A 24,925-nucleotide genomic window follows, 5' to 3' on the forward strand; every position below is an offset into this window, starting at 1 on the left:
ATCACTAAATGCCTCCATAACAAAACAGAGAGATCCCAAATCAATAACCTAACCATCTACCTAAAGGCACTGGAAAAGTAAGAAAAATTCAATCCAAAAAGCTCCAGATGGAAAGAAATAATTAAGATCAGAGCAGAAATCAATGAATTGGAAACTAAGAAAACAAGTAAGAAAATTGACAAAATGAAGAACTGGTTCTTCGAAAAACTAAACAAGATTAACAAACCCCTGGCAAATTTGATCAAGCAAAAAAAAAAAAAAAAAAAAAAAAAAAAGAAAGAAAGAAAGAAAGAAAAAAAAAAAGAGACACTTCAAATTAACAAAATTCGAAATGAAAAAGGGAGATCACAACAGACATAAGTGAAATTGGAAGAATCATCAGGACTTACTTCAAAAACCTCTACTCAATAAAACTGGATAATGTGGAGGAGATGGTTAAATTCCAGGACACATACCATCTATCAAAGCTAAACTCAGAGCAGATTATTCTCTTCAACAAACCTATCACACTCATTGAGATTGAAAAAGTAATTAAAAAAAATAAACCTCCCCAAAAAGAAAAGTCCAGGACCAGATGGCTTCTCAGCTGAATTCTATCAAACTTTCATGGAAGAATTCAAACCAATCTTCCTCAAACTGTACCACAAAATTGGGGAACAGGGAAAGCTACCCAACTTCTTCAATGAAGCTAGTATCATCCTAGTTCTAAAACCAGGCAGAGATGCCACAAGAAAGAAAACTGCCAAAATCTCCTGAAGATGATTAACTCCTATAGCAAAATAGCAGGATACAAAATCAATGCACAAAAATAGTAGCCTTTCTATATACAAATGAAAAAGATACAGAGAAAGAAATAAGGGACATGGTCTCATTTTCAATAGCAAAAAACAAAAATACCTTGGAATAATGTTAACCAAAGAAGTGAATGATCTATACAATGAAAACATAAAAACACTCAAAAAATAAATTGAGGAGGACTTGAGAAAATGGAAAGACCTCCCATGCTCCTGGATAGACAGAATTAACATTTTGAAGATGGCAGTCCTACCAAAGGCATTATACAGATTTAATTCAATTCCAATTAAAATCCCAACATTGTTCTTCACAGAGATAGAAAAAATAATCCCAAATTTCATATGGAAAGCCAGAAGACTTCGGATATCCAAGAATATCCCCAGGAAAAAAAAATACCTCTGCAAGCATCACCATACCTGATCTAAAGCTATATTACAAAACCATAGTAATAAAACAGCATGGTACTGGCATAAAAACAGGAGTATAGACCAATAGAATAGAATTGAGGGCCCAGACTTCGGGTCAAGCAACTATAGTTATCTGATATTTGACATTGACCCCAACAATATAGGCTGGAAAAAGGACAGCATCTTCACAAAGGGTGCTGGACAAAGTGGGTAACCATATGAAGGAAATTGAAACTTGATCCACACACCTTGCCATGCACTACACTCAAGTCCAAATGGATCAAAGACCTCAATATAAGACCAAAAACTTGGCTACTACTGGAAGAAAATATAGGAAGAACTTTCCATGTTATAGGAATGGGAAAAGATGTCCTGAACCAAACCCCAGTAGCTCATGATCTTAAGTAGTCACTCAACCAATAGGATTACAGGAAGCTGAAGAGTTTCTTTATAGACAAGTATACAATGAGCAAAGCCAATAGATTACCCACAGAATGGGAGAAAATATTTTCTGATTATCCAACTGACAGAGGCCTAATCTCTAGAATCTACAATGAACTCAAAAACCTAAACAGTAAGAAGTCAAACAACCCACTCACAAAATGGGGCAAGGAGCTGGACAGGCAGTTCACAGAGGAAGAAATACAAATGGCAAACACACACTTAAGAAAATGATCATCATCCCTAATCATCAGGGAAATGCAAATTAAAACAACTATGAGATTCCACCTTACCCCAGTAAGGGTAGCAAATATCAAAAAATTAAATGAAAATAAATGCTGGCAAGGATGTGGAGAAGTAGGAACACTCATCCATTGTTGGTGGGAATGTAAGATGGTACAACCATTTTGGAAAGCAATATGGAGACTCCTGAAAAAGCTGACTATAGAGTTACCAACAGACCCAGTTATTCCCTTACTGGGCATATGCCCTAAAACCTTTAAACCACAGGCCAGAGACATTTGCTCAACCATGTTTATAGCAGCTCAATTCAAAATACTTAAAAGCTGGAATCAACCCAGATGTCCATAACTAGAAGAATTCTACATCCTAAAAGGCAGACCAAATGGCTGAACCTTCACCAGGCCCTTAGAGGGAACACCTGAGCCATAAGACACTGGAGAGGGTATGATGAAGACTGACCTTAATCTTCTACAGCCCCCCCCCCCATCTTCTTTAACTCTTTTATATTAGTTATCTTTTTCTTCCTTTTGTTAGTGGGCACTGACCTGTAACTCTCCAGTACCAGCATGGGGCTATCATCCACAATGAGCTTTTCTTTTTTTTCTTTTTTTTTTTATCCGGCTTACGTGGATTGTAGGGAATTGAACCTGGGTCCTTTGGCATTTCAGGCAAATGCCTTAACCGCGAAGCCATCTCTCAACTCTCATCTCCTTTATGGGAACTTACTGTTAAGATTTTCTTTTTTTAAAAAATTATTTATTTATTTATTTGAGAGCAACAGACACAGAGAGAAAGACAGATAGAGGGAGAGAGAGAGAATGGGCGAGCCAGCCACTGCAAACGAACTCCAGATGCGTGCGCCCCCTTGTGCATCTGGCTAAGGTGGGACCTGGGGAACCGAGCCTCGAACTGGGGTCCTTAGGCTTCACAGGCAAGCGCTTCACCGCTAAGCCATCTCTCCAGCCCCACAATGAGCTTTTGATCAGAGAGTCATACAAGGTCTCCTAAAAGAAAGACAGATTTCTGTCAGAGTACTTGATGACCCACCAAAGGTTTTGTGGTAAGATCCTACTGCTGAAGACAACATATCTGGTTGACACATAAAATGGAATACATGGCTGGAATCTGGAAGAGAGTCAGTCCTCAGACAGTCAGCAAGTCTAGTGCTAGGAGGTGCTACATGGGAGACTGGTGGAAAGTGACCAATATCTGTCCAAGCAACTCATGGTCTAACCTATTTAGCAGCAAATAAACTGCCATGATGCTCACACACGTGCAATAGTGTCACACAGCCATGATGGGGAACCAGCTGCTCTTGATTTGGCTAACTGATCCCCTCAGTGGAACAGGACCCATAGCTGGAGATGCAAACAAGTATAACCGTATCCAAACATGAGCCTGCTCTCCATTATCAAGCTACCACCAGTTACGGTCTACAAGAAGGCCTACAACCTATTAAATTCTCTTTAAAAATATAAGGGTTATCCTATTTGTGGGATGCTAACTTTACTCGTAGTTGGAGAACCTGCTTCTCTTGTTCAGATAGACACAGATCCTAAGGAGAGAACCCCCCCTTCATACCTCAAAAGGGCCCCAGGTGAAACTAAGAACAATTGGCAAACAAGCAAGGGTGCTGATTTCTTGGTGAACTGGGTACCAGCAGAAGGGTGAAGGAGATCAACACATAGAACAATCAATTCCAACCAAATCAGAGATCCAGAGACCCAGAAGCCCCCAACACCTAATTTCTGAAGCAGACCAAAAATGAACCCAACATGGCTCAGGGAAGTTTTGTGGAAGAGGGAGCAGAGAGAATGTCAGAGCCACTCATTGGGTCATGATATGCAGAGACATTTCTCCTACCCATAACTGTGGGCTAACTCCACAATGCACGACCCACATACCTCAACAAGGAGGGGCCAGGGGTAAGGGGTAGGACATGGATGAGCCCAACAATGGTACCAACTTGACTGTATTCATTAAGTACAAAACTAATTAATTAAAAAATGAGCATATATATATATATATATATATGAAATTACCATCATATATTAACTATAAAGCCAATAACATTTTTGTTCTGGACTTAATATTGTGTTTGGATTTAGTGGAACATAGAAAATGAACATAGCTAGAATGTTTTTAAAAATGTATAATTATTAAGTAAAAGAAATTATACTTTTATTTCTTTGCTTTTTTTTAATTCACTGAATTAAAAAAAGCAATCTTTTCATTTTTTGATAACAACAATGCCTATAGTTAGCATTTCTTACAAATTATTTTACTAATTTACTTTGTTTTGATGTAAGTGTATCACATATCTTGTTTTATATAGTCATTACAATAACATCCTGAGAATGTTGTTATCTTTATTTTATAGCATTATTTCAGAATTTCAGGAACTCAGAACAAATTTTATTTGTTGCGCTGGAGAGATGGCTCAGCAGTTAAGGCGTTTGCCTGCAAAACTAAGCGACCTCAGTTTGATTCCCCAGGACCCATGTAAGCCAGATGCACAATGTGGCACATGTGTCTGGAGTTCATTTGCAGTGGCTGGAGACTATGGCAGCCCATTCTCTCTCTTTCTCTGTCTCTCTTGAGCTCTCAAATAAGTAAATAAATAAAATTAAAAAAAAATCATTTGTTTGTTTCAACTGAGAGAGTAGTAAAATTTTATAATTTATCTTAAAATAGGTTGTCTCATTGCATTCTAAGTCTGTCATGGTAAAATGCTACTGTAAGAGCCTTATTTGTTTTTGATTTTTAGAGCTGAAATGAATGACCTTGTTGTTAAGCACAGAAGACTGGGAAGAAAGTGCTTCTTTGAGTCTTGAGATGGTTTTAAGCTCATTCTTGAAGGTCAAAAAGAATGCCTTAAAAGAGATTTGAGTTTCCACTGCATAAAGTCTGTAACTGTGTTCTTCTGACTTCTTTGTCACTGGCTGCTTTGTAGGTGCACAGAGAATTCAGTACAAAAGGACTGATTTCTGCACTCTCCAGAGTCATTATCACCCAGATGCCTCCATCCCTAACAATAAGGATTTCAATTCTACTAACATGGCTCTTCCTTATGAATCCTCTAGGAAATTTGTGTTAAGTGGCTGTTAATAGCAGGAAGTTAAAGAAACACTATCTCTATTTTTAGTGCTCACTGTGCATCCTGAGGAAGCACACTGGCATGCTGTGTTCCCCATGTCTCTTGAATACTACCTGAAGACAAAATTTGCAACAGCATTGGAGTGAATAAGAATGCATTGTGGGGTGGCATTTGAGGAGCTTCCAGGAATCCAGAACCTGATTTGGTCAGACTGAGAAACACTTTCATCAATTATGTGTGAGAGGGGATTGAGTCATTATCTCTGTCTTTCCTCCTATTTTGGGAAGAAAAGGGGCGTGCCAATCAAACAGGTCATCTCCATTTTGTACAGGAATGTTTTCTGAATCAGTACAGCTCTTTATAACTATCCAGAAAACTACTTTTTTCTCCAATACAAGCAAATAAATTATCCCTTTCTAAATTGATTTTATATCGTGGTTTCCAGTGCTTGACAACAGACGATGGGTAGATGAGCATCCGGAAATGTGCATGTACTTAACATGGAGCATCCAACAGCAAAGGAGACCGGTTCAAATTTCAGCAGAGCCACAGAACATAGATGCTTAATTCTTACCAAACATCAAATCAGAGATATGTAGTCCTTTTTTTTTTTTTTTTTTTTTTTTTGGTTTTTCGAGATAGGGTCTCACTCTGGCTCAGGCTGACTTGGAATTCACTATGTAGTCTCAGGGTGGCCTTGAACTCTCGGTGATCCTCCTACCTCTGTCTCCTGAGTGCTGGGATTAAAGGCGTGCGCCACCACATCCGGTGATATGTACTCTTCATTACACTTCTGCGCTTAGATTTAAGAGAAGTGATCTAATACCTCAAATTTCTAATAGAGATATTTCAAGACACAATTTACTGCACTTGTTCACAAAAGTAGACCTGAGCAGATTCCTTCAGTGAAGCATGCATATAAACAAAGGAAAGCAACATGTTTGGGTCTGTGAAAATGTTTGTAACATCAAGAGGAAGTGATGTTGTCCTCAAGCCTCAAAGGGAAAGCATACTTATAGAAATTTAGATAAGAAATAGCAGATTATTTTGATAATGTCTAATTTTCACTGTCAATAAAAGATAGGAAATCAGGGTCTATATGAATCACAAGTAACAATAAAGAGAATGTGGGCTAGGGTGTCAATCAAGCAAGATGAAATTGAAGGCAGAAGCATGAGATGAGAAATGGAAACAGAGCTGGCAATGTAGCCAAACTTAGTGAGTTCAGTTAGCATGTACGAGGCTGGCCATGTATTCAATCCCCAGCACAAAAGAGTAGCAAGAGAGGACATGGAGGAGGAGGAAGAGGAGGAGATTTCAGTACATAAGAACAAAACCAATTATCTATAGGAAGCTAGATATAGGTCAGTAGCTACTATAGGTCAGTAGAAAATTTATGAAGATGAAGAAAAACTTTCAAAAGTTTCATAGAATAAAAACAGAAAGATAATATATAAATAAAATAATGCAATAACAAAAGTTGAGAAATGGAAAGTTGACCTGAGAATTCTAAGCTTTTCTAAAGAGCATGGTGTTGGTATCAAACATTAATGTATATTAAAATAGGTGTAGAGCTTTCAGTTGTCTATAACAATGGGACCATTGTGTTCTTTATGACAAAGTCACCAATTCAACATTTCAGAGATGGATACATTTTCTAAGGCACATTCTTTTTCCAAAATGAACACAATGACAAATATAAAATTTGAACATAGGTCATATATATTAAATAAAGAGACTTTTTCACTATGAATATTTTCTTTTTTATTGCTCATGTTGAGGAGTGGCACCCCATATACTCACTTGTGGTGGGGGCACTCATCTATGGTGGTCAGAGCTGAATGTCAGCTGTCCCATTCCACATGGCCTTGTTTTGAGCTGGAGTCTCTACTGATTCCAGAACTTATGGGGCTTTGGCAGTTGCCTGGTCTCTGCGCCACTGCAAAACTGGGATTACAGGTGTGTGGCCGTGCCTAGCTGCTTACATAGGACTTGCAGATTCAAATTTGGGGAGTTTTAACCCCCTCAGGCCTCCTCATGCTTATGCAGGAAATGTAGTTAACCATTAAGCCATCTCTCATAATGTATTTATAAATGTGTACTTATACACATTATATCATTGTGACCAAAGGAGTTTTATATCAGAAATGTAAGATTATCTTAATATTTGAAAATGAGTCAGTGTTAACATAGCAAATCAATAGAATAACTAGGAAAAAATTTCATTATCTCAATAAGCATGAAAAAACACTTAATAAAAGTTTATGTTGATTCAAATTCCAGGCCAGGTAAGAATAGATGGGAAGTTGTTCAATTTTATAAAGGTATCATTGAAAAACCTACAGTTAACACATTAGTGTGTTGCATGAATTTTTTTATTATTGTTATTTATTTATTTGAGAGTGACAGACAGACAGAAAAAGGCACAGAGGGTGGTGGGGGGGCACGCCAGGGCCTCCAGCCACTGCAAACAAACCCCAGATGCGTGTGTCCCCTTGTGCATCTGGCTAACGTGGGTCCTGGAGAATTGAGCCTTGAACTGGGTTCCTTAGGCTTCACAGGCAAGCGCTTAACTTCTAAGCCATCTTTCCAGCCCCCACTGTATGAATTTTTGAGTATGTTTTCCTTATAAACTGGTAATGATGTTCTTCATAATTAGGAACATAATTAGGAGCATAAAGTTTTGAAGGGAAGAAATAAAGCTATATTTATTTTCTAGAGATTATATAATTATATACATAGAATCTCTAATATGAAATCTAAGCATATACTATTTCTGAGAAGTGATTAATAAATCAAGGTCTCAGGATAGAATGTCAACATATACATATGCGTAAATAGTATAAAGGCTCAAAAATGTTATTTGTTATATTTAGTAAGGATTATGTTTTATTTATAAGATATATATATATATATATGTATATATATATATATATAAATATATGTATGTATGTTGCAATTATATATACAAATAAAAACAAATTAACCTTGAGCTTTATATCAACATGTGTACATTGACCAGAGATATAGCAAAGATCTGATAGTTAAAACTATCAAGCTTTTATACATAAAGAATAGGCAAAATTTTCTTTAAAAAACCACAGTACCACCAAAATAAAAAAAAAACATGATAAATTAGATCTCATAAAGTTGAAAACTATTACAAAAGCCATGAAGGGGGAGAGGATATATGTAATATTTTAATTTTATACATGATCAGTATCTCCCACCAATGATGCAAAAGTAACCTACTAAAATTGTTATGATGCTTAAATAGATATTTTATACATGATGATATCCAAAAGAGCAAATATATATGTAAAAAAGTTATACAACATCCTTATTCAGAGAATCAAAATTAAAACTCCATGGAAATTCTACTATTGAATATATATATATATATATATATATATATATATATATATATATATATATGGAGAGAGAGAGAGTTGGTAAGGATACAGAACAAATATGACTCATGTAATGTCATGTATACTTAGGATTTATGTATTTAATCTATGTAAATGTCATTTCAATAACAGGAATTAGCATTACAGACAATGATTTTTAAATGTCTATTATTATTATTATTATTATTATTTTAAACAAGATGTTTCATATGGATACATCATATGTTGGTATCCTCTTTTCCCCCATTCCACTAGGGACATTCCTCACTGGGGTTGCAGGTATTCCCTATGGGGTTGTGGTTTATGCAGTGTGGGAGCAACAGTCAGTTATTTTTTTGTGTGGGGGAGGGAATACCTCTGGCCATGATATCTCCACCTGAAATTCTTAAAATCTTTTTGTCACTTCTCTGCAAAATTCCCTGAGCCGTGGTGGGTGAGTTTTAGGCCTATTTCAGTGATGAGCTCCTAGAAGCCTCTGGATCTCCACTTTCGTGGGTGTTGAGTACCCTCAGGGTCTGTCTCCTATACCCTGGAGCTGATTATCAGGAACAGTATGGAAGGAGCATTCTTGTTCATTTCCCCAATTCCTCTGTGGATTCAGCTGTGGCTTGGTTGAAGGAAGTCAAAGGGGTAGTTTAGTTCCTGTGGTCTCACTACCTTCTGAAAAAGAATAGATTTTCCAGTGAAGTGAAGTCAGCATAGTTTAAGTAGGATAAGAATTATTAATTTAGGGAGAATTTGATGTATACAACCCCTCTTTTAGCCAAAGACTAGTGAGAGCTTTCACTGGAAAATATAGTCTTTGTCTCCTTGGGATTCTGATATGGTTTCCAATCCCAGATATAGGTTCCTTTACACTGAGCAGATCTCTTACCCAATAAGAAAGCTATTGGTTACTCACTGAGGCTGTGTGCCACTATTGCACTGGTGTGAACATTGTTTCATGGTGTTTACTTCTAGGTAGCTGAGACCTCTGGTTGCTTAGGCTGTTGTTGGCCATTTTCCCCCAGTAGTGTATGCAGCACTTTCCAGCACTAGATAGACTGGGGACTGGCTTTGGCTTAAAGAAATTAATTTTCAAAGTAAGAATAATATGGCTGATGTAAGTAGCAAAATTAAAACACATGCTAAGATTAAAAATGATTGCTTCTTGGTGTTTTTAACTAGAAGACTGAAATATTTTTGTCTATCTTAAAAGAAAGGAGGAAAGCACAAATTCTCAAAGTAAGAATAAATGGTATGCCACTGTGTATTCACAGGAATCCTGTAAGTTTTGTTTTAAATTTTGAAGAAACAGTGACATTTGCCAAAGGCTTGTGAACTAATGGCTTAAGGCAGTTCCCAAACTCAACAGTAGTCAGAGCTTTTCAAAGCTGCATGCTGTGCTAGATAGTCCAGAATGATCCCAAGCTGAAACCTGGCATAGCAGGACAACAATGTACTGCCTTTCTTTAAGAATGAAATAAAAACAATATTTTGTCTTCAAAAAGAGTAAATCCAATCATTAACCATAACTAAAAAAAGAATTAAGCCAATCTGCATAATTTTATACAAATAAATTGAAAGTATAACTAATACTTTTAAACTTTTAAGAGCTTAGTAAATTGCTCTTAGTATAGGCAGAGTGTAATAGGCTACTCACCCTAGAACAGCATAATAAAATATCATGTTTTCATACACATCAAAATTCCAACGCAGATGACTTCACAAATTCTGGAAAAAAATAAGACGAATTCAATGGAATACAAACTATGTCTATACTATAGAAAACAAGAGTTTTTTTCCCCAAAATTTGTTTATGAAGCAAGAGTTAACCCCAAATCTGTCAATGACTGCACCAAAATGAACAATTCTGTCAGTCATGGTTCCACCTTCTTTTAGTCAGATATCTCCTTAACAGTTAAAGCTTAGGTAACCTAAAACCAGTCTCTGTGCCTACAACTTCAAACTTACTTTAATTTTTCCTGTGATATACTAAGCATCTTTCATATATTTCTGTAATCTATGCTCTGCCCAGCACACTAGTCCATGTCTTTTTTTTTTTTTTAAATTTTTATTTATTTATTTCAGAGCGACAGACACAGAGAGAAAGACAGATAGAGGGAGAGAGAGAGAATGGGCGCGCCAGGGCTTCCAGCCTCTGCAAACGAACTCCAGACGCGTGCGCCCCCTTGTGCATCTGGCTAACGTGGGACCTGGGGAACCGAGCCTCGAACCGGGGTCCTTAGGCTTCACAGGCAAGCGCTTAACTGCTAAGCCATCTCTCCAGCCCTAGTCCATGTCTTTTAAATTCAACCTTGTTCAAATTTTCAGGGCTTGAATAGAAGAACCCAGGCAGCCTTTCTGCTCATAGACCAGTTCTATAAAAGTTTTCTCCTTCCCCTTTGAATTTCATAAGGTAAGCCTTCACAGTCAATAATTCTCTCTGTTTTTAGCATTGTCAGACCCTCATAAGAATGGTTCATCGAGTTTTGCTTACAGCACTGCAAGGCTTCTTCAGTCCAGAGTATCAAATCCTTCCATATTTCTTTTGTAAACATATTCCAAAAGACCAAAACCCACATGGTCAGATTCATCACAGCAACAACCTCACTTCTCAGTACCAATTTTTCTGTTGCATTTACCTACCCTTTTCAGGGATAAACACCTGGCAGCTTATGGGAAGAAAGTGTTTATTTTAGGTTTGCAGATTCTAGAGGAAGGTCCATCATGGCAAAAAGAAGCTTGTTCACGTCAATATACAGTATTGAGCTCCACCTGCTGAATACCAAGTAAAAAGCTTAATCAAAAACATCTGAGGCTTGGGGCCACTTACATTCAAACTACTACAGCTATATAAGCATTTAAAATATCTGAAGCATGTATTTAAAAATTGGAAACAATTTATAATTAGAAATTAGCTAAAATGGCTATTTTACCAACACTTCATTTCATTTCCTTCTTTTTTATTTTTATAATTTTAATTTTTATATAATTTTTTTTGAGGTAGAGAATGGGTGTGCCAGGGCCTCCTGTAACTGCAAATGAACAGAAGACACATGCATCAGGTACTAGGAAATCAAGCATCTTTAAAGGCTGAATCATCTCTCCAGCCTCATTTGTATTTTTGGTTTGGTCTATTTTATTTATTTCTGTTCTTTGTGATTTACTTCATTCTATTATATTTAATTTTTGTTTATTGTTTTGTAGATCCTTGAAATACACCATCAAGCTATTTATTTAAATTATTTCTAATGTTTTTAAATTTAGGAATTCATTGCTATAAACTTTCTTCATACTGCTTTTGCTATATTTTTTGTTAAAAACTTAAGTTTCTGTTTTGTGATTACTTTAGTGGCCTGTTTATCCAAAGACATATCTTTCTTTCCTTCTTTCTTTTTGATTTTTTGAGGTAGGGTCTCACTCTGGCCCGGGCTGACCTGGAATTCACTATGTACTCTCAGGGTAGCCTCGAAATCATGGCGATCCTCCTACTTCTGCCTCCCAAGTGCTGGGATTAAAGGTGTGTGCCACCACGCCTAGGTCCAAAGACACATCTTTTAATCTGTATATTTTTCTAATTTCTCACATTTATTTTGTTTGATTTCTAAGTTTATTACATTATGTGCAGAAAACATAAAGGATTGTTAAAATGCATTTTATGTCTTCATGTATTTTTTTATTCTAGATTAAGTTCCATGTGTTGATAAAAATAATGCATATTCATACCTGTTGGATGAAATGTTCCATAAATGCCTGTTAATTGGTCTGTAGTATAGATTTACTCTTACATTTCTGTCTTGATTTTTATCAGGATGATCTGTTTTTTGTAAATTTTAGTTATAAGAAGACTATGCTGACTTAGTATCTTTACTAGTTATAAAAATTCATGCAAAATTTTGGTGCATGATTAGAACAGTGCCTAAGAGGAAAAATGATCTATATGATAGCACAAAGTTAGTTGATGGCTTAACTAAAACTTGGGTATTTTTTAATTATCTGGTCATATTGCTATTTATTTGATCACTTTCTCTTTGATATTTTTAGACACTATTTATTTTAAAGAGATCTCTTGCCAATGTTTCTCTTATGTTTAATGGTCTTGTTCCATTAATTATATTAAGTATTGTAGTTTCATAGTTAATGTTGATAGCTAGTAGAACAAGCCTTCTCAACTACACTGAGGTCTGTGCTCCTTTGTATTAATTTTACAATCAGGTTGTTAAGTTCCTCAGAAGCCATGTTCTGATTGATGTTGCACTACTCTTTAGACTAATTTGGGTAGAATGGACATCTTTAGAAAGCTAAGTTCTTCTCTTTGCAAATACAAAGTATATCTCATTTGTTCAGCCTGATTTAGGGTTTTGAAAAATGTTTGATATTTTAAGCTCAGTGTTAAGTCTGTGGGTGTTCATTTTGTAGTTATGCTTCATAATTTAAATACATGCATCATCTATCAGATATAACCTTTAAAATATGTCTTAAATGGAATGTAGCCATTTAAAATGATAGTATAGCTAATGATATAAAATGATCTATAGCATGTTAATAAGTGAGGAAAGCATATGTTTTACATGAATGCCATTTGTTTAAATATATGTAAAATTATGTGTGTGGAATAAGGAGAAGTATTTTGAAGGATTTAAAAATGCGTTTCAGATGGAGAAACTGTTCTGGCATGCTGTAATAAGACTTTTGAAAACCCCCTGTTCTAGAGAAGCAGCAACAATACCAGAAAATATCAAAATCAAATTTTCTGAAAATCAAAGGGTGGAAATACTCTAAAGGATATTTTATTCAAGAATATCTACTTCTGTGGTACTGACAGTAAGCTTGGTGGTATTTCAAGTTCTTCTAATACTGATTTCCATTGCCTTGATATGCAGTAACCTTGAAAACCAACATCCTTGGGGGCTGGGGAGATGGCTCAGTGGTCAAGCGCTTTCTGCATAAGTCTGACTACCTGAGTTTAGAATCCCAAACCCCATTCAAAAGCTGGAAGCCATAGGCAGCTTCTGTAATCCCAACACAGCTATGGCAAGATGGGAAGTAGAGACAGGAGAATTTCTCAGAAGCTCACTGACCAGGTAGCTTGGTGAATGCAATAGTGAACAATGATTAACAAAACACCCTGCTTTAAAATAAGGACAGAACCTGGGAAGTTGTCCTCTGACATCCTCATGCATGTGCCTGCTCTCTTTCTCTCTCCCTCCTTCCCTCCCTCCCTCCCTCCCTCTCTCTCTCTCTCTCTCTCTCTCTCACACACACACACACACACACACACACACACACATACACACACACACCATCCACCAAAAGAAGTGAAATAGCACACAATAAAAATCTTAGAAAAATAGAACTTCAATATTATCATATCTATTATAACTAGCCACCTAGAAGCTACTCCCTAAATGTTGCATCCATCCTAATAAGCCTATTTTTATTTTCTTAATAGCCTTTAAAAAAAAAAATCTTGTGCCCTGGGCTTGTTTTGATCTGGTGCAGAATTTGTTCTGTGTAAGCAATTTTATAAGACAAGGTTTCATGTTGTCCACCTGTGTATGCACATATAAACTCCCCCAGTTATGAGGGCTGGAAGCTAGGAAGCTGGCCTCTAGCTTTCAGTGTAGCCGAGGATGACCTGGAAATGCTGGTCTCCCTGTCTCTAGTGCCTCAGTGCTGGACTTACAGGCAGGAACTACCACATCCAGTTTATATGGCGCTGGGGATTGAACCCAGGGCTTCAGGCATGTTGGGGATGAGCTACATTCTCAGCCCCTGTGGAATGAGATGTGATCCTGAGGTGCCCTGAAATTCTGCAACACGTTCCTGGGTTACTGTTTGGATATGAAGTGTCCCACAGGAAGCTGCAGCGGTAAAGCTTGGTTACCAGCTGCGGCTTTTGGGACGTGACTGGATCATGAAGGCTTTGATCTTATCAGTAGAAATTGATTTACTGATGGATTCACAGTTTAATGGCATTATTGTTGTTACAGGAGAAATATCCCTCCATGATAGTCGGGGTTTCCATGGGGCCCTTCTTGAAGCTAAGACAGTTTGGGGCTGGAGATATGACTGTTAGGTTAAAGGGACTTGCTTGCAATTGTGATAGCCGAAATTTGATTCCCCAGTTCCACCTAAAGCCAGATGCACAGAGTAGCATATGGTTCGGAGCTCTTTTACAGTCGGAGAAGGCCCTGGCATGCCCATGTTCTCTCTCGACCTGTCTCTCTCTTTCTTAATAAAATAAAATAAAATAATAAAATAAAAAGATTTGGATGCCCCAGAAGTGAAGACAGACTCAGAAATACAGTGAAAACATAAATAGAAAACTTTATTTTTTTTTTTTAATTTTTATTAACATTTTCCATGATTATAAAATATATCCCATGGTAATTCCCTCCCTCCCCACCCCCACACTTTCCCGTTTGAAATTCCATTCTCAATCATATTACCTCCCCATTAGAATCATTGTAATTACATATATACAATATCAACCTATTAAGTATCCTCTTCCCTTCCTTTCTCCACCCTTTATGTCTCCTTTTCAACTTACTGGCCTCTGCTACTAAGTATTTTCATTCTCACACAGAAGCCCAGTCATCTGTAGCTAGGATCCCCATATGAGGGAGAACATGTGGCGCTTGGCTTTCTGGGCCTGGGTTACCTGACTTAGTATAATACTTTCCAGGTCCATCCATTTTTCTGCAAATTTCATAACTTCATTTTTCTTTACCGCTGAGTAGAACTCCATTGTATAAATGTACCACATCTTCATTATCCACTCATCTGTTGAGGGACATCTAGGCTGGTTCCATTTCCCAGCTATTATAAATTGAGCAGCAATAAACATGGTTGAGCATGTACTTCTAAGGAAATGAGATGAGTCCTTTGGATATATGCCTAGGAGTGCTATAGCTGGGTCATATGGTAGATCAATCTCTAGCTGCTTTAGGAACCTCCACACTGTTTTCCACAATGGCTGGACCAGATTGCATTCCCACCAGCAGTGCAGAAGGGTTCCTTTTTTTCCACATCCCCGCCAACATTTATGATCATTTGTTTTCATGATGGTGGCCAATCTGACAGGAGTGAGATGGAATCTCAATGTAGTTTTAATCTGCATTTCCCTGATGACTAGTGACGTAGAACATTTTTTTAGGTGCTTATATGCCATTCGTATTTCTTCCTTTGAGAACTCTCTATTTAGCTCCTTAGCCCATTTTTTGATTGGCCTGTTTGATTCCTTATTAGTTAACTTTTTGAGTTCTTTGTATATCCTAGATATTAATCCTTTATCAGATATATAGCTGGCGAAGATTTTTTCCCATTCTGTAGGTTGCCTCTTTGCTTTTTTCACTGTGTCCTTTGCGGTGCAAAATCTTTGTAATTTCATTAGGTCCCAGTGGTTAATCTGTGGTTTTATTGCCTGAGCAATTGGGGTTGTATTTAGAAAGTCTTTGCCAAGACCAATATGTTGGAGGGTTTCCCCTACTTTTTCCTCTAGCAGTTTCAAAGTTTCCGGTCTGATGTTAAGGTCTTTAATCCATTTGGACTTAATTCTTGTGCATGGCGAGAGAGAAGAATCTATTTTCATCCTTCTGCAGATATTTATCCAGTTTTCAAAACACCATTTGCTGAAGAGGCTGTCTCTTCTCCAATGAGTATTTTTGGCATTTTTATCGAATATCAGGTGGCTATAGCTACTTGGGCTTACATCTGGGTCCTCTATTCTGTTCCACTGATCTACATGTCTGTTTTTGTGCCAGTACCATGCTGTTTTTGTTACTATGGCTCTGTAGTATAGGTTAAAATCAGGTATGGTGATACCACCAGCCTCTTTTTTGTTGCTCAGTATTATTTTAGATATTCGAGGTTTTTTATGATTCCAAATGAATTTTTGGATTGTTTTTTCTATTTCCATGAAGAAAGCCTTTGGAATTTTGATAGGGATTGCATTAAATGTGTAGATTGCTTTAGGTAAGATTGCCATTTTCACGATATTGATTCTTCCAAGCCAGGAACAAGGGATGTTTCTCCACTTTCTAGTGTCTTCTGCAATTTCTCGCTTGAGTGTCTTAAAGTTCTCATTGTATAGATTCTTTACTTCCTTAGTTAGGTTTATTCCAAGGTATTTTATTTTTTTTGATGCAATTGTGAATGGGAGTGATTCTCTGATTTCATCCTCTGTGTGTTTGTTGTTAGCATATATGAAGGCTACTGATTTCTGTGTATTTATTTTGTATCCTGCTACATTGCTGTAGGTTTTGATTAGCTCTAACAGCTTGCTAGTAGAGTCTTTAGGGTCCTTTATGTATAGAATCATGTCATCTGCAAATAGTGATAACTTGATTTCTTCCTTTCCAATTTGTATCCCTTTTATGTGTGTCTCTTGCCTTATTGCTATGGCTAAGACTTCCAAAACTATATTAAATAGAAGTGGAGACAGTGGACACCCTTGTCTTGTTCCTGATTTTAGTGGAAAAGCTTCCAGTTTTTCCCCATTTAGTAATATGTTGGCTGTAGGCTTGTCATAAATAGCCTTTATTATATTGAGATATGTTCCTTCTATTCCCAGTCTCTGTAGGACTTTTATCATGAAGGGATGTTGGATTTTGTCAAATGCTTTCTCTGCATCTAATGAGATGATCATGTGGTTTTAGTCCTTCAACCCATTTATGTAATGTATTACATTTATAGATTTGCGTATGTTGAACCATCCCTGCATCTCTGGGATAAAGCCTACTTGGTCAGGGTGAATGATCTTTTTGATATTCTCTTGTATTCTGTTTGCCAATATTTTGTTGAGAATTTTTGCATCTATGTTCATGAGGGAGATTGGTCTGTAATTTTCTTTTTTTGTTCTATCTTTGCCTGGTTTTGGTATCAGGGTGATGCTGGCCTCATAGAAGGAGTTTGGTAGGATTCCTTCTTTTTCTATTTCCTGGAAAAGCTTAAGAAGCAATGGTGTTAGCTCTTCCTTAAAAGTCTGGTAAAATTCAGCAGTGAATCCATCCGGGCCTGGGCTTTTTTTAGTTGGGAGATTATTGATAACTGCTCGGATCTCCATGTTTGTTATAGGTCTATTTAAGTGATTAATCTCATTTTGATTTAGAAAACTTTATTTTTATTGCAAGCAAAAAACTCCCTTCAGGAAGGGAGGGTACCCAGAGCTGGAGTCAATCTGAGTGGGCTCTGGGACTGGTTTTTATAGGGCCGTGTCTCCTGTACCCTGCTCCTGTCATGGTAATGAAGGGTCAGGGCTCAGGTCTCCCCACTAGTTTCCATTCAAGACATCTCAAATTGCTGGCCCTTAAACCTTTTACATTCTTTCTGTTTTAACTTCTGCTTTTACGGGATTTCTGAACCTATGATTAATTATGAACACTGTTTTCATTTCAACTGTTTTCATCTCTATTCCCTGTGTAACTAGTCCTCTAGAGCCATTTCCTACCTGCCTATACCCCGCTAAACTCAAAGTGACGGCTGAAAACTAGGAAACAGGACTTTGCTGAGTCGCTGTGGCTGAAGGGTACGTCTCGTCCCAGTGCCTTCCTCTGTCTCTTTCTAGTTCCTGTTTGTCCACTGAGCCGCTGGGCTCTCTCACATGCTGCTTGCTGCCATTCTCTTCAACGTTGTGTGGGCTCAGAAATGATGGAGCCAAGCGATGTTTCAAACCATGAAGCAAAATAAATCTTGTCACCTTTAAACTTTCTCTCTAGTGTTTGTCACAGTGATGGTCGTGTGCATGTGTCGGAAAGTCTTGAAAAAGATCTAAAACCTCTTGCAAGCAGGAAGTGAAGGCCAAGGCAGATTTTAGACCACCTGCCTAACACTGACGGTGTGTCCTGCTCAACACACTCAGTCTCTTATCAGGGACTGGGAAATTATTGGTTTAAGGCACTTAGGAAAATTGTTCAGTCATTACCTGACAGTGAAGTAAATTAAAAGTGTGGCCACACGAAACAAAGAACATTTCCTCCGCAGAATCAGTTCAGAAAAACAAACAGTAACAATATCTGGATGCAGCTGGGGGTTAAGCATCCAGAGTTGTCACATAGTATTACTAAAACCCCATTTTCAATGAAAAGTAAAGAGCTGACAGAGAAGAAAGTATGACCCGTACACAAGAAAACAATGAATAGAAACTCCCAGAAGGCAAGGTGGTGGATCTTCTGGGCAGATTTTTAAATATTGCTATTTTAAATAAGTCCAAAGAATGAAACTCTTTTTAATCCTTGCCAAAACGCCACAAAAAAAGGAAAGTCTATTTTACCATATAGGGTCTATCGGTAAAGAGATAGAAATGATTTATTTGATGACTGATTTACATAGATGATTGTCTTTTTAATCCCTTCACTCCTGGTTCCCATTTCCATGAGGGCCCCCTCAGTAGGGTCCTTGGTGTTCCCTGTGATGGAATAAGGTACTCAGTCAATCTCAGGGTGGGGGGGCTGTGCCTTAGGATATATTTCTGCCCACCCTGTGACCCTTACAATCTTCCTGTCCCCTCTTCCTCAACAAGGTACTTTATTATTATTTTTTTTCCTCTGTGGTGATTGTTACTGGGAGAGATTCCCTGATTTCATCCTCCATATATTTGTTCTTAGTATACAGGAATGCTGCTGATTCCTATGTGTTTATTTTGTATCCTGCTACATTGCTAAAAGTGTTGATCAGAGCTAATAGTTTGCTGGTAGAGTCTTAGGGTCCTTTATGCATGGAATCATATTATCTGTGAATAATGATAATTTGATCTCTTCCTTTTCAATTTGTATCTCTTTTATAAGTGTCTCTTGCCTTATTACTATAGCTAAGACTTCCAGTACTATAGATTACCCACAGAATAGGAAAAAATATTTGCTGGATATCCAACTGACAGAGGCTTAATCTCTAAAATCTACAAAGAACTGAAAATCTAAACAGTAAGAAGTCAAACACCCCCCTCACAAAATGGGGCAAAGAGCTAAACAGGCAGTTCACAGAGGAAGAAATACAAATAGCAAATACACACTTAAGAAAATGTTCATCATCCTTAATCATCATAGAAATGCAAATTAAAACAACTATGAGATTCCACCTTACCCCAATAAGGGTAGCAAACATCAAAAAAAAATCAAATGAAAATAAATTCTGGCAAGGATGTGGAGAAGTAGGAACACTCATCCTCTGTTGGTGGGAATGTAGGGTGGTACAACCACTTTGGAAAGCAATATGGAGACTCCTGAAAAAGCTGACTATAAAGATATCAACAGACCCAGTTATTCCCTTACTGGGTATCTACCCTAAAACCTTCAAACCACAGGCCAGAGAGATTTGCTCAACAATGTTTGTAGCGGCTCAATTTGTAATAGCTAAGAGCTGGAATCAACCCAGATGTCCATCACTAGAAGAATGGATAATTAAGATGTGGTATATCTACATAATGGAATTCTATATAGCAGTAAGAAAAATGACAGAATGAAATTTGAGGAAAAATGGTTGAACCTTGAACAGATCATTCTCAGTGAAGTTACTGAATCACAGAAAAAATATTGCCACATAGTCTTACTCATCTGCTTTCTCTTTAGCTTTTAAAGTTTGTGTTGAGTAGTCTGCAGTCATTCTGATGGGCTTGGCTTTGTAGGTGATTTGCTTGTTCTCTCTAACTGCTTTCAATATATTTTCTTTGGTTTGCATGTTTAATAGTTTAATTATAACATGGTAAGGAGAGGTTCTTTCCCGGTTTTGACTGGTGTTATAAAAGCTTCTTGTATCTGCATGATTGTGACTGGGACAGATTCCCTGCATTAGCATTTCTTTCCCAATTTGGGGAAAATTTTCTTCTGTGATCTTGTTGAAAACGCCTACCAATTCTCTGGATTGAAATTCTTCTACTGTACCCTGAATTCTTATGTTGGATCTTTTCATAGTGTCCCAGATAACTTTAAATTTCCATTCATACCTTCCTATGAGCTTGTCTTTCTCTTTGTTGGACTATATTAGGTCTGCTACCTGGTCTTCTAGTTTACATATTCTTTTCTCTTCTTTATCCATTCTGCTGGTGAGACTTTCCACTGAGGTTTTTGTTTGACTGATATTGTTCTTAGGAGCTAGAATTTTAGCTTGGTTTTCCTTCTGTATTTCTATTTTCTTACTCATGTCTTGTAATGAACTCCTTATTTCATTAAGTTGTTTTCCTGTGTTCTCTTTCATGAGTTTGTTTTCTTCTTTATTTTCATTGCTCTCTTCTTTGATTCCTTTCATTTCTTCTTTGATATCTTGGAGTACAGATACTATAACTTTTTTGAAATCTTTGTCAGGCATTTCATCTAAAACAGCCTCATTTCTGGTGGATTTACAATTTTTGGTGGGATTGTATCATCTTGATTCTTTGTGTTTCTTTTATTATAATGTAGTGACTTTTTCATCCTGAATTGATTTGATGCTTGGGTTTTCTACTTATCTGCAGTGTTCTGAGATGTGGTGATCTACCTGTATATACTTTCAGAGTATGAGTTTAAGATGCCAGGTGTAGCTCTTTTATCCCAATCCAGCCACAGAAGTAATCCTAGGTGTTGAGTTTGCTTGCTAAGCAAGTATTCTAGTGATCTGGGTAGAACAATATCTTGGCAAATTCTAAACTTCAACTGAGCAAGATACAGATTCAATAAAAACCAGCAGAGAGTATACAATTGTAGGGATTAAAACATAGTCTTTTAAAGCCAACATCCCTAAGGGAGTGTGTTGCTCTACACCCTTAATCTTGTCAGCTGGGGGGTAGAGATCTCTGTTCTGAATTGGGTTCCAAGTCACCCTGGATCTGAATCAGATGCTGCCCCCAGTAATGACAGAAGCAAGAGACAAAGGCCCTATAAATCTGAAAGCATCAAAGGTAACAATATTCAATCCCCAAATATAGCTTATTTAAATATGGTAAAGCCAACCAAGAATATATACCCCATAACCTGCCCTGACATGGAAAGAGAGGTTAGCTCTTTTACTGCAAGCCTATGCACCTGGTTTATTTTGTCAGTTGGTCTTGTTACCTTTTGGGGTGGCTTCCAATCTTACTAATGCTAAGTGTCCCCATCGATCCCTCCATGTTGTGCTGTGGAGCTGGAGCTCTGATCAGCTGTGCTAGATGTGCTGCTACTGGGGGCTGAATGCCAGAGCTTCCTGTTTCTGATGGCTGGGGGATGAGAAAGTGAAGAAAGCATAGAGTTGCTCACACAGTCACACCTGTATCTCTTTCAGGAGCTCCTTAGTTGATCTCAGCTGTCTTTCCTTCAGATTTCTTGACTGTGCAAGGAGGCTGATGAGGTTGGAAAATCCCCTTCTTTCGTCTCTGCTTCTGCCACCACTTGGCACACCTGGCAGGGTGGTGCTGTGCAGGTGTGTGGCAGGTCAGTGGGCCGCAAGCATCTCAGTGTGATTCTGGCCATTTTCCTCCTTTCTTGTGGATCTTGGTCTCTTCTGCTTCTTTGCTTGTGTCTCAGAATAACCTATACTCCTTAACTTTTCAGAAGAAGAGTGTATTTTGCTGTGGTTTTGCTTACATCCCTCTGTAGGCTGGTTTGGCATGGCTCCTATGCCAACATCTTACCTGGAAGTCAGAACTCATTTTTTTTTAACAAAGATTTATTCCAAGGTCCATTTATGGCCTGCTATTTTCTTTGAAGGCCATTGCCCATAATAGTTTACCATAGCCAGCCTATATAATCACATGATTATCCATAAAATTAAGGATTTCTTTTCCTTAGGGCCATGTATATAAACCAAGGATCTTTCTCTCTGATGTTTTACATGTACAAAATTGGAAGTGGCTCAGTTGTAGGATATGGGTTTCAAAGCCACACTAACAGGGGGATTGCAGTGGTAAGTGTAGCCCCTTTTATGCTCCAAGAGTTGGAAGGTTTCCTTCTTTGTTGACTTCTAGTTGTTTCCTGGTTTTAAAAATATATGTTACCATATCCCTCATTAAGCTGAGGTTGACCTATGCTCAACTGTGATTTTTTCCCCTACACTTAGGAATATTGACAAGGAGAATTTGAAACATGTGGGCCCTTGGGATCTTGGAGCAGAGTGGTCCTGTATTGAAGCATCATAGATATAGGTGATGCAATATGGAAATGTATGTATTTAAGATTCCAATTTATTTCATATATAATTGAAAACAATATATAATTTTTAGGTAGAATATATCATGTTTTGGTATAGGTATAAACTACAAAAATTACTCAAATGAGATGGGCATAGTGGTGCACACCTTTAATCTCACCACTTGGGAGGCAGAGGTAGGATGATTGTCATGAATTCAAGGTCACTCTGAGACTACATAGTGAATTCCAGGTCAGCGTGGGCTAAAGTGAGACCCTACCTTGAAAACCAAAAATTAAAAAATAAAAAACTTACTGTAGTGAAGCAAATTAATGTGTCCATTAGCTCTCATAGTTGTCCATTTCATTTTATTTTTTGTAACAGAATAGCTAAAATTTCTCATTTAGCATAAGTCCCACAGGTCATACATTTTTTAAAAAACATTTTATTTGTTTATGAGAGAGAGAGAGAGAGAGAGAGGGAGGAAGAGTCAGAGAGAAACAAAGAATGGGTATGCCAGGGCCACCAGCCACTGCAAACAAACTCCAGATACATGCGCCCCCTTGTGCATCTGGCTTATGTGGGTCCTGGGGAATCGAACCAGGGTCCTTAGGCTTCTCAGGCAAGTGCCTTAACCACTAAAGCCATTTCCCTGTAGAGGCACAATAAATTTTATATGATAAGGTCCATTTTTTTGTGTTTTTCTCTGGAATAAGTTCATAGCAAACAATAAAAGTTTCACTTAATAGGCAAACATATAAGAGTGTCAGAGAGCAGAACTGACAGAGAAGAGATCATGGTAGAAGAACAGAGTCAGTTGCCAGTTTATGAAGTTACCAAGATCTTTAAGAATTTGGAAGCCAAAAATATTATTTTAAGATTGGTCATGAGACAGCCCAGCAGGGAGGCCAGTGGTGTTTTGGAAATTTGGGAACTCATTGTGGAGGGGGGTGAGAAGTGCCTGTGTTGGCCTGAGGATCAGGAGTCCCCGATCTGAAGACAGAGATTGGAGACCTTCTCCTGGAAAAGAACAAGGAGTTCAGAAGGCAAGCAGGTATTCTGATTGGATACTCTCAGAGCAGTCCTCCAAGCACAAGATAAGGAAGCCAGGTCTATCTTCCTAAGAACTTTAGGAAGGTAGACAGATGGAGGCTTACTAACCCCCTCTTAGGGCTAAAATGAAGTGGGTGTGGCAAATGGCCTCTCTATGGCTGGAGGTAGGGCAGGTGAATTATTCTGTCTGGATATTAGATATTTGTTCCAACCATCTAGGAATTTTGAGAGCCCAGGAGAGTTGGAATTTTCAAGAAATTTATCATGATGAAAGGAAAGAGAGATAGGGTGAGTACTAGAAATTGTATGAGATTTGGGTTTGGGCCTGGAACAGGCAACCACCAATAACAACAGGGAAATGGCTGTCCTTAGTTTGATTTTTTTTTTTTTTTTTTTTTTTTGGTTTTCCGAGGTAGGGTCTCACTCTAGCCCGGGCTGACCTGGAATTCACTATGTAGTCTCAGGGTGGCTTTGAATTTACAGTGATCCTCTGACCTCTGCCTCCCAAGTGCTGGGATTAAAGGTGTGTGCTACCATGCCAGGCTCTTGTTTGAATTTTAAAACTGACTATATATATATTTTACTAGCCATTAGCCACAGACAAGGATCTCTGTAGGTGCTTGTGTTTGTTTATTTTATCTACTATGAGGCAGTTGTTGGTTTATTGCAATCGTCCCATCTTCCCTGCAGGTTTTTCTCTGGCAGGATAGAGGAAAAGCAAGCAAAGAGAAATCAGGTATCCATATACAGAAGGAGTTAAGGAAGCCCAGTAAAGATAGGAATCTTTTTGTAAGAAGGCAGGGTTTGTATTTTATTTAGTGAGATGGCTTGACTTTGGTGTGAAAGGGAGAGACCCTGGCAAGTCAAGGCCAGCTGACACAACCTTGTGTGAGAGAGAGTTTTAGGAGGGGCAGGAGCATGGGAGGGAACCTTGTGTACCCTTTTGCTGCACCTTTTGCCATTGGAGAAAGTTATCAAGACCAATGAAAATGCTGAAATCCAAAATACCAAATTTAGGCCTGTATTGGCCACTGTTTAGACAATATTGTGGCCAAATTAGGATAGAGAGTTGGAGTAATTTGGCAGGCAGGAGCTCAGGAAATTTGAGCTCCTTTAAATTAGTCTGAGACATGCCAATGGAGTGTCTTTTGGAACAGATAATTTAGAGCCCATTTTAGAGGACAAGGACTAATGCTTGGGGTGTCTGGTAAAACAATATGTGAGAGTCTCTTGGAGTCTCCAATCATTCATGGACCAAAAAGTGGGAAACTCCTGGAGTATCTAAGGTCTGGGGTGGGGTGCCTCCAGCACAGACAGAGAACAAATCCCTTGTCCGGAAGCTGTAATCTGATGATGCTGTGGATGCAGCAGATCACACGGCGAGAGGCCTCTTATTTGGAGTTCAAAAGACTGGCAGGAGA

Source organism: Jaculus jaculus, chromosome 3 (assembly GCF_020740685.1).
Source record: "Jaculus jaculus isolate mJacJac1 chromosome 3, mJacJac1.mat.Y.cur, whole genome shotgun sequence".
Classification (NCBI taxonomy): domain Eukaryota; kingdom Metazoa; phylum Chordata; class Mammalia; order Rodentia; family Dipodidae; genus Jaculus; species Jaculus jaculus.